Genomic DNA, 10,094 nt, shown 5'->3' on the forward strand with positions numbered 1-10,094 from the left:
CTGCATCAGCTCCTGCCTCCAGGATTCTGCAGCGTTTGAATTCCTGTCCTGACTTCCTTCAATGATAAACAGCAATGTGGAAGCATAAGCCAGATAAACCCTTTCCGCCCCAACTTGCATTTTGGTCATGGTGTTTCATCGCAGCAATAGAAACCCTAACTAGGACAAACCCTAAAATAAATAAATAAATAAACAAACCAAGACATGAGTTTGAGGCCAGTGTGGTCTACTTAGAAAAGGCAGATACTGGCGCAGATGATGTCCAAAAACCAAAACAAAGAAGGTAATGATGTATGAAGATTTTCCTCAGTCATCTCTGGACCGTCCCTGTGAAACGAGTAGAGACCTCCATGAGAAGGCCCCAGGGAGAGACGACTCCGGCTGCTGTGCTGACGCATTTTATATCAGCTTGACACAAGCTAGAGTCATTTGGAGAATGAGAAAATGCTTCTGTTAGGCAAATCTGTAATGCACCCCTCTTTCTACATTTTTAATCAAATATAGTTATTTTCATACTATTTCAATTTTGTATTTCAATTATGGTTCCCTTTCCTCATCTCCCAGATCTTTCCCATCTCCCCACCCTTCAAACTCCATTCCTTTCTCACTCTCTTAAAAAAAAAAACAAAAAAAAAAAAACCCAAAAAACAAATAGGACAGGCCTGGGGAGATGGCTCAGTGGTTAAGAGCACTGGCTGTCTTTCCAGATGTCCTGAGTTCAAATCCCAGCAACCACATGGTGGCTCACTCACAACCATCTGTAATGTGAGATTTGGTTCCCTCTTCTGAAGTGTAGGCAAAACACTGTGTACATAGTAAGTCTAAAAAAAACCCTGGAAAATGAAGATAAACAAGAATAAAATGAACAGATTAATAAAATTTAAACTAAGAGCACAAGGAAAACAGAGAGAGAGAGAAAACCCATAAAAACTCAAAATTGGAAACCTTACTATACAAGCAAAAGACCAGTAAGGTTAAAAAAAGAAAATAAGAAAACAAACAAAACCCAAAGCATAACCAAACAAAGCAGTATAAGAAAAAAAATCTCCAAAGACATAGAACTCTCAACTCGTTCTCCAGGACCACTTTCTGGATGCTGCCGTGCTTCCCAGACTGAACTTCGGAAACTGTAAGCGAATCCCAAGGAGATGTTTTCCTTTATAAGAGCTGCCTTGGACATGCTGTCTCTTCACAGCAATGGAAACCTTAACTAAGGAGTTGGTACCAGGGACTCGGGTGTTGCTGTGATAGGCCTGACTGTGCTTTTGTTTGGAGGAGCGTGGATTTTGGAAAGCAGTGGCTTTAAGCGGGGCTTCTTGGGCGATTCTAGCAGAAGCATGAAGACGGGGTGCTGAGGATGACTTGAACTGTGGGGGTCTGGCTAAAGAGGTTTCAGTGGAGAAGAATCTTAATATGGGGCCTAGAGACTGTTCTTTGATATTTTGGTGAAGACTGTAGCTGCTTTTTGCCCGTGTCTGCAGAGTCTGCCTGATGCTAAGGCAAAAAGATTCAGATTAATTGCATTGACAAAGGAAGTCTCAAAAAAAAAAAAAAAAAAAAAAAAAGCCTGCTATAGACTCTGCCCTGTGGTTCCCTCTTATGAAGAACATTTTGATCAAGTGTAGCAAACTTAGAAAGGGAAAATACAAAATGTATGATTCAAGGATTAAAGGAGTGGAATGGAGCTAAATCTTGTGTTCAAGTAGATAAACAAATTAAAGATACTAAGTGAAATTAAGAGAGTGGTGACTTTGGGGCAAGATCCCATCCAGCTAAGCTTCCATCTTGTGAAAAGAATGTTGAAAAAGGGACATTGCCACCTAATCTAAATTTACTATGCATTCGCATTGAATGAGGGAGTTATATCATGTTAGGTATCATTATAACCTGATTATTGTTTTTACTTGGACATAAGGAGATATGATGGTGTGTCAAGTTGACGAGGGATGGATTGTGATGGGTATTCCCAATTATCAACTTGGCTATATCTGGAATGAACTCCAGTCTAGAAATGGAGGGTGCACCTGCAATCCAGATCTTCAAGCAGGAAGACAACATGCCTTGATCCGGATATTGAGATGGGATGACACACAATTTTGATCCAGATCAACACATTTAACCCACTATTTGGGATCAGGAAGTGCCATTGGTGAAGATGTAGACTCAGTGGCAGGTGAAGGCCTAGGACTGAAGGGGTCATGCAAAGAAGTAAGGCTTCAGCACCATGAAGAGAACCTATGAGGGGTGTCTACTGCTGTGAACAGACACCATGACCAAGGCAAGTCTTATTAAAAACAACATTTAATTGGGGCTGGTTTACAGGGTCAGAGGTTCAGTCCATTATCATCAAGGTGGGAGCATGGCAGTATCCAGGCAGGCCTGGCGTAGGAGGAGCTGAGAGTTCTATGTCTTCATCCAAAAGCTGCTGGTGGAAGACTGACTTCCAGGCAACTGGGATGAGAGTCTTAAGCCACACCCACAGTGACACACCCATTCCAACCAGGTCACACCTATTCCAACAAGGCCACACCTCCAAATGGTGCCACTCCCTGGTCCAAGAATATACAAACCATCACATTCCACTCCCTGGCCCTCATAGATTTGTTCAAAAACATGAGTCTATGGGGGCCATACTTAAACATAGCATAAATGCAAATGCACTTAGTCCAACTTTCAAAGTCTTCATAGTCTATAGCAGTCTCAACAATGTTAAAAGTCCAAAGTTCAAGGTCTCTTCTGAGATTCACTCAACTAATTAACTGTAATCTCCAAAGCAAGGCAGGAAACCAGCTGGGCAAACTCCAAACTCTGCATCTCCATGGCTGATGTCAAAGCAGTCTTCAGATCTCCATTCCTTTTTCATCTTGTTGACTGCAACAAACTGCTTTCTCCTGGACTAGTTCCACTCCCTGTTAGCAGCTTTCCTCAGCATGTGTCCCATGGCTCTAGCATCTTTTAATATCTTTGAGTCTCCGAGGCAATTTCAATGTTACAGCATCTTGTTTCAGTGTCTGGATTCCACTTGATCTTTTGGGCTCCTCCTAAGGGCTGGCATCACTTCTCCAGCTCTGCCCTCTGTAGCACTCTAAGCTCAGGTTGATCCACTCCACTACGGCTGCTGTTCTTGGTGATCATCCCATGGTACTGACATCTCCAATACACTGGGGTGTTCCACTCCAACAAGGCTTCACCAATAGCCTCTCATAGGCTCTCTTCATGGTGCCAAGCCTCAAATCCTTTGCCTGACCCCTTCAGTCCTGGGCCATCAACTACAGCTGAGGCTACACCTTCTCCAATGGCCTTCCCTGGCCTCTCACAGTGCTAAGCCTCAGCTGTTCTTCATGACACCTTCATGCCTTCAAAACCAGTACCACCTGGGTGACTCTTACACATTACCAAGTTCAGCTGCAGCATGAGGTACAACCTTGGCTATCTCTGGAACACAGCTTCTTTGTGCTCCCAGAAAACAACTCCCAGATTTCAACTCAGTGATGCTGGTTTCTTCTTAATCATTGCTAATGTCTTAGCTCCAGATAACCAGCATCATTTGTCCAGTAGTTCCTTCCATTCTTAACTCTAGAGCCAGAGCCACATGGCTGAAGCTGCCGAGTTCTGCTGCTTACAGGAACTAGAACATGATCCCCTTGTACTATTACATTATCACTAGCTTTATGTTTTCTAAATCCTTCACTGCCTAAGCTTCGCTATCCTGGTTCTTGCTCTGTAGATTGACCTTGAATGCAGAGATCAGCATGCCTGTCTCGTGGGATTAAAGGTGTGCACCACCATGCCTGGTTCTAAATTCAGCTGGGTAGGGTCTTGCCCCAAGGTCCCACTCCCTTAATCTGTTATTTTCTAGAACACAGGATTTTGTTCCATTTCACTTCCTGGTATGCCTTTAATACTCGAACCATATATTTTATATTTTGCCTTTCTAAGCTTGCTATGCTTGTTCAAACTTCTCTTTGTGAGATTTAACCAGAGAACAAAGTCTCTGCTGGGCTTTTTGAAATTTCCTTTGCCAATGCAATTAATCCAAGTCTCTTCACCTTAGCCTCAGGCAGACTTTTCAGACAAGGGTAAAAAGTAGCCACATTCTTCACCAAAATACCACAAAAACAGTCTTTATGCCACATACTGAAATTCTTCTCCTTTGAAATCTCTTGGGCCAGGTCAACACAGTTCAAATTACTCCCAGCAACAAAGTCTTCCATATTCCTACTAGGATGACCCATTAAGCCCCATTTAGAGCATTCCATTGAGTTCCAAATCCAAAGTCCAAAAATCCACATTCTTTCAAATAAAAGCATGGTCAGGCCTATCACAGCAATACCCCACTCCCAGTACCAACTTCTTTCTTAGTTAGGGTTTTACTGCTGTGAACAGACACCATGACCAAGGCAAGTCTTATTAAAAAAACAACATTTAATTGGGGCTGGCTTACAGGGTCAGAGGTTCAGTCCATTATCATCAAGGTGGGAACATGGCAGTATCCAGGCAAGCATGGCATAGGCGGAGCTGAGAGTTCTATGTTCATCCAAAGGCTGCTAGTGGAAGACTGACTTCCAGGCAACTGGGGTGAGAGTCTTAAGCCACACCCACAGTGACACACCTACTCCAACCAGGCACCTATTCCAACAAGGCCACACCTCCAAATGGTGCCACTCCCTGGTCCAAGAATATACAAACCATCACAAGGGGCTATTAGTGAAAGTGCAGCCTAATTGCAGTGGAAGAACCCAGTATATATGAAGACCCCAATACCATGGGATGATTATCAAGAACAGCAGCAGCAGTGAAGTGGATCAACCTGATCCTAGACTTCTACAGAGGGCAGAACTGGAGAAGTGACCCAAGCCCTTTGCAGGGCTCCAGAAGAGCATGTGTGGATTCCAGACATTAGAACGAGAAGCTGTGAAACTGAAGTTGCCTTGGAGACCCTAAGTTGTTTGAGATGCCAAAGCCATGGGATAGCTGCTGAGGAAAGTTGTTAACAAGGAGTAGAACGAGCCCAAGAGAAAGAATTGTGTTGCAGTCAACAAAGCTGAAAGGAGTTGGATATCAGACATGGAGATGCAGAGTTTGGGGTTTACTCAGCTGGTCTTGTTTTAGCCCAGTATTTCCTAATTATGATGTTTTGGCATGGTAATGTATATCCTGTAATGTTGGAAGTGTGTGATCTGCTTTTTTATTTTAATTTTATAGGGAATTACAGTTAAGAGATTGCACGAATCTCAGAAGAGACTTTGAACTTTTAGAGATTATGATAGACTATGGGTTCTTTCTCATGGTGTGGGCCTTAGATCCAATTGGCTGGTGGTTGGTTACTCCAAAAACATCCATGCCACTGTTGTACCAGTGTACCATGCAAGAGAGTCACCAATGTCGGTAAAGGGGTTTGTAGCTGAGTTGGTGATTACCTTGTTCCTCTGGTAGAGTATAGAGTGCCTTCCAGTACAATGGACGCTATTTCAGAAGCGTCTACTATAATAGGTTCCATGACCCATTCAAATGGCCCACTGTTAGTTCTCCCTCCCTATACTTCCTTACCCAATCTTCCTCCTCTCTCCACTTAATCTGTTCCAGCCTCCTCTCCGCTGTTTTTCTCTATGTATTCTATTTCCCCCTCCTTGGGGACTACTTCCCTCCCCTCTAGTTCCTCACTGCATATTAACCTCCATAGTTGTTCATATAGTAACCTGCCTATTGAAAGGCTTAACAGTAATATCCACCTATAAAAGAATACACACCTGGTTTAGTTACTGTTCTATTGCTGTGAAGAGGCACCATGACCAAGGTGACTTACAAAAAGAAGCATTTAGTTAAAGGCTTGCTTACAGTTTCGGAGGGTTAGTTCATATTTACCATGGACAGGGAGCAGACTGGCATGGCGCTGGAGCAGTAGCTGGGAGCTTCACATCCTGATCCACACACAGGCAGCAGACAGACAAGGAGAGAGACACTAGGCCTGGTGTACGCTTCTGAAACCTCAAAGTCCATCCCCAGTTACACACTTTCTACAAGGAGGCCACACCTCCTAATCCTTCCTAAACGATTCATCAGCTGGGAACTAAACATACAAACATAGGTTATGCTCACTCAAAGCATCTCAATACCATATTTGATTTTTGAATTTTCCATTTCTTCACTCAAGATGATTTTTTTCTACTTCTATTCATTCACCTGAAAAATCTCATGATTTCAACAACTGAATAATATGCCATCATGTAAATATACCACATTTTCCTGATCCATTCATGTATTGATGGGCATCGTGGTAGTTTGAAAATGGCCCCATAGACATAGTACTACCTGAACACCCACCTATAACACTCCTGGGCATATACCCAGAAGATGTTCCAACATGTAATAAGGATGGCATATACCCAGAAGATGTTCCAACATGTAATAAGGATGCATGCTCCACTATGTTCATTGCCACCATATTTATAATAGCCAGAAGGTGGAATCAACTCAGATGTCCCTCAACAGATTAATGGATACAGAAAATGTGTTACATTTACACAATGGAATACTACTCAGCTATTAAAAATGACTTTATGAAATTCTTAGGCAAATGGATGGAACTAGAAAATATGATCCTGAGTGAGGTAACTCAGTCATAAAAGAACAAACACGGTATGCACACACTGATAAGTGGATATTAACCCAAAAGTTTGGAATATCCAAGATTCAATTCACAGACCACATGACACCTAAGAAGGAAGACTAAAGTGTGGATGCTTCAGTGCTTTTTAGAAGGGTGAACAAGGGGCTGGTGAGATGGCTCAGTGGGCAAGAGCACCCGACTGCTCTTCCGAAGGTTCAGAGTTCAAATCCCAGCAACCACATGGTGGCTCACAACCATCCGTAACGAGATCTGGCACCCTCTTCTGGAGTGTCTGAAGACAGCTACAGTGTACTTACATATAATAAATAAAAAAAATTAATTTAAAAAAAAAAAAAAAGAAGGGTGAACAAAATACTCACAGGAGGAAATATGGAGACAAAGTGTGGAGCAGAGACTGAAAGAAAGGGCATCCAGAGACTGCCCCACCTGGGGACCCATCCCATATACAACCACCAAACCCAGACTTCATTGTGGATGCTGGGAAGTGCTTGCGGATGGGAGACTGATATGGCTGACTCCTGAGAGGTTCTGCCAGTGCTTGACAAAGACAGAGGCAGAAACTCAAAGCCAACCATTGGACTGAGCTCGAGAGAGGAAAAAAGAAAGAAAAAGAGAGAGAGAAAAAGAAAGGAAGGAAGGAAGGAAGGCAGGCAGGCAGGCAGGCAGAGAAAATAGCCCCATAGGCTCCTAGGGACTGGGTCTATTGAGAGGTGTGGCCTTGTTGGAGTAGGTGTGGCATTTTCAGAGGAAGTGGTTAACTGAGGGGGCAGGCTTTGAAGTCTCAGAAGCTCAAGCCAGGCTTAGTGGCTCATTGTCTCTTCCTGCTGCCTTCAAATTCAGGTGTAGAACACTCAGCCAGCTCTCCAGCACCATGCCTGCCTGGGTGCTGCCATGCTTTTCACTATGATGATAATGGGCTAAACCTCTGAACTGTAAGGCAGCCCCAATTAAACATTTTTATTATAAGAATTGCCCTGGCCATGGTGTCTCTTCACAGCAATAGAAACCCTGACTAACACAGGCATCAAGGGTGTTTCCAATTTCTGGCTTGTAATAATTATCTTTTTAAATTTACCTAATATTTATACCTATAAAAACACTGGAGGCAGGAGCTGTGGTAAGACCCCACTAGCTCAGCAAGGTAACTTTACTTTCTTAACTACAAAAGATCTATTTACAAGCCTGAGTCTACAATAAACTGCTAGCTCCTTAGAAATCTTTCTATTTGTGTCATTCTACTGAGCTAATCTATCTTTCTCTTGAGCTCCTCCAAACCCAAGAGGGCTCCTTAGTTCTTTCCTAGAATCCCGTTTCACCTATGTCCTGCCAGCTGGTTCTCTGAGGTTCCTGCTAGTCCAAAGAACGAATCCCTACCTTACCTGGATCTCCTTCTATGAAGCCAAGCCAAAAAGAGAGAGAACCCAAAAGTCCAAGTGAGCAGAGCTCTCTCAAAGGTCCATTGCTATAAAAAGAAGTCTCTAGCTCCTCCTTACACCCTGGCCAGGCTGAGCAGAGTCACGGACATGGTGGTGGTGGTGGCTCCAAGCCAAGTCAGTGGGGGCCAAACCATTTCACCTGTACAGTGGAACAGCTCAAGGCCATCCAGCTGACTTTGCTTCAGGTCATAGAGCAAAGACCACAGACCTCACCCAAGCAATTTGCCCTGAAATGGGCGGGAACTTTCAATTCTTTAGCATTCTTATCTATCTAGGCCTGTAGAGGCACACCCAAACTGCATCTCTTCCAGACACAACTGCATCTCACAGATGCTGTACCTTTGTAGGCTTTCCTGTTTTGCTAACACACAGGATGTCAATGTACAATCACCAACTACCCTGTGATGCTGGCTATCATGAGTAGAACAGCAACGAACACGGCTGAGCAAGTGCCTCTGTGGGACAGTGGTCCTCAACTTTGCTAATTCTGCGACTCTTTAATACAGTTCCTCACGCTGTGGTACACCCAACCGTAAACTTCTTTTCATTGCTACTTCGTAGCTGAAATTTTGATCCTGTTATGAATTGTAATATAAATATTTGCATTTTCTGATGATCTTAGGCAACCCGTGTAAAAAGGGTCATTCAACAACCTCAAGAGGGTTGCGACCCACAGGCATTATAGTTGGGTATCTCCCAACTACCTTGTCTAACTTAAATTAGCCCGTTTATTCTATCTACATCTGTCACGTGGCCTTTACCTCTCTCTCGGACCTAGCACGTAATCCTTCCAACTCTGCAACACACGGATCCTCCCGCATGAGTCTTCCCACAGTCCCTGTCTCTCTACCAGGAAGTTCCGCCTTCTACTTCCTGCCCAGCTATTGGCTCTCAGATCTTTATTAAAGCCAATCAGAGAATGCTTTAGGCAGATGAAAGAGGACAGAAACACACCTTCACACAGTATACAAAAAAATTATTCCAACACTCACCATCAGTAGGTGAGAGTTTCTTTACCCAATATCCTCACCGCCGTGAGCTGTTATTTGCTTTATTGATCTTGGCTATTCTTACTGGTGCGAGATGAAATCTCAAAGTAGTTTTGATTTGCATTTCCCAGATGACTAAGGATGTTGAATATTTAATTTTAAAGAAATTAAAGATGCTATTTATGTTTCATCTTTTGGAGACGGTATTTATTCTGTGCCCCGTTTTTAATTGGGTTATTTGTCGTCTTGATTTTCAGGGAGAGGTGGTTGTGTTTGGGGGTAGAAATTGTTAAATTCTTTACATATTTTGGTTTTAGCCTTCTGTCAGATGTGTAACTGGTAAAGATCGTTTTCCATTCTGTGCCTAATTCTTTGTCCAAATGACAGTGTCCTCTGCCTTACGGAAGCTTTCGGTTTCATAAGGTTCCATTCATCAATTGTTGATCTCAACGCCTGTGTTAATGATGTTCCTGCTCAGGAAGTCTTTTTCCTGTGCCAATGAGTTCAATAGAGTTTCCCATTTTGTCGTCTATCGAGTTTAGGGTATCTGGCCTTGTGTTGAGGTCCTCGATGATAGACATGACACAAATCACTTTGCATTCTTCTACATGCAGACATCCAGTTTAACCAGCACCTTTTGTTGAAGATGCTGTCTTTTTTCCAGTGAGTATTTCTGGGTCTGTTAAAAATCAGGTGTTAAAAAAAAAAAAAAAATCAGGTGTTCATGGGTCTGTACCTTTAGGTCTGGGTCTTTAGTTTGATTCCACTGTTCATCATGCTTGTTTTTGTGCCCACCCTGCTTTGTTTGTACGACCATAGCGCTGTAGTCCAACTTGAGACTGAGGATGCTGCGGCCTCCAGCAGTTCTTTCATCATCCAGGATTATTTTAACCATCCTGTGTATTTGTGTGTTCCCATATGAAGCTGGAAATCATCCTGAGAAAAGTTGTCTGTGAAGAATTGTGTTGGACTTTTGGTGAGAATTGCATTAAATCTGTAGGTTGCTTTTGATAGGATGACCATTTTCACTATATTAAG

The sequence above is a fragment of the Mus caroli genome, unplaced genomic scaffold, assembly GCF_978045245.1.
Source record: "Mus caroli unplaced genomic scaffold, Mus_caroli_1 scaffold_6, whole genome shotgun sequence".
NCBI lineage: Eukaryota > Metazoa > Chordata > Mammalia > Rodentia > Muridae > Mus > Mus caroli.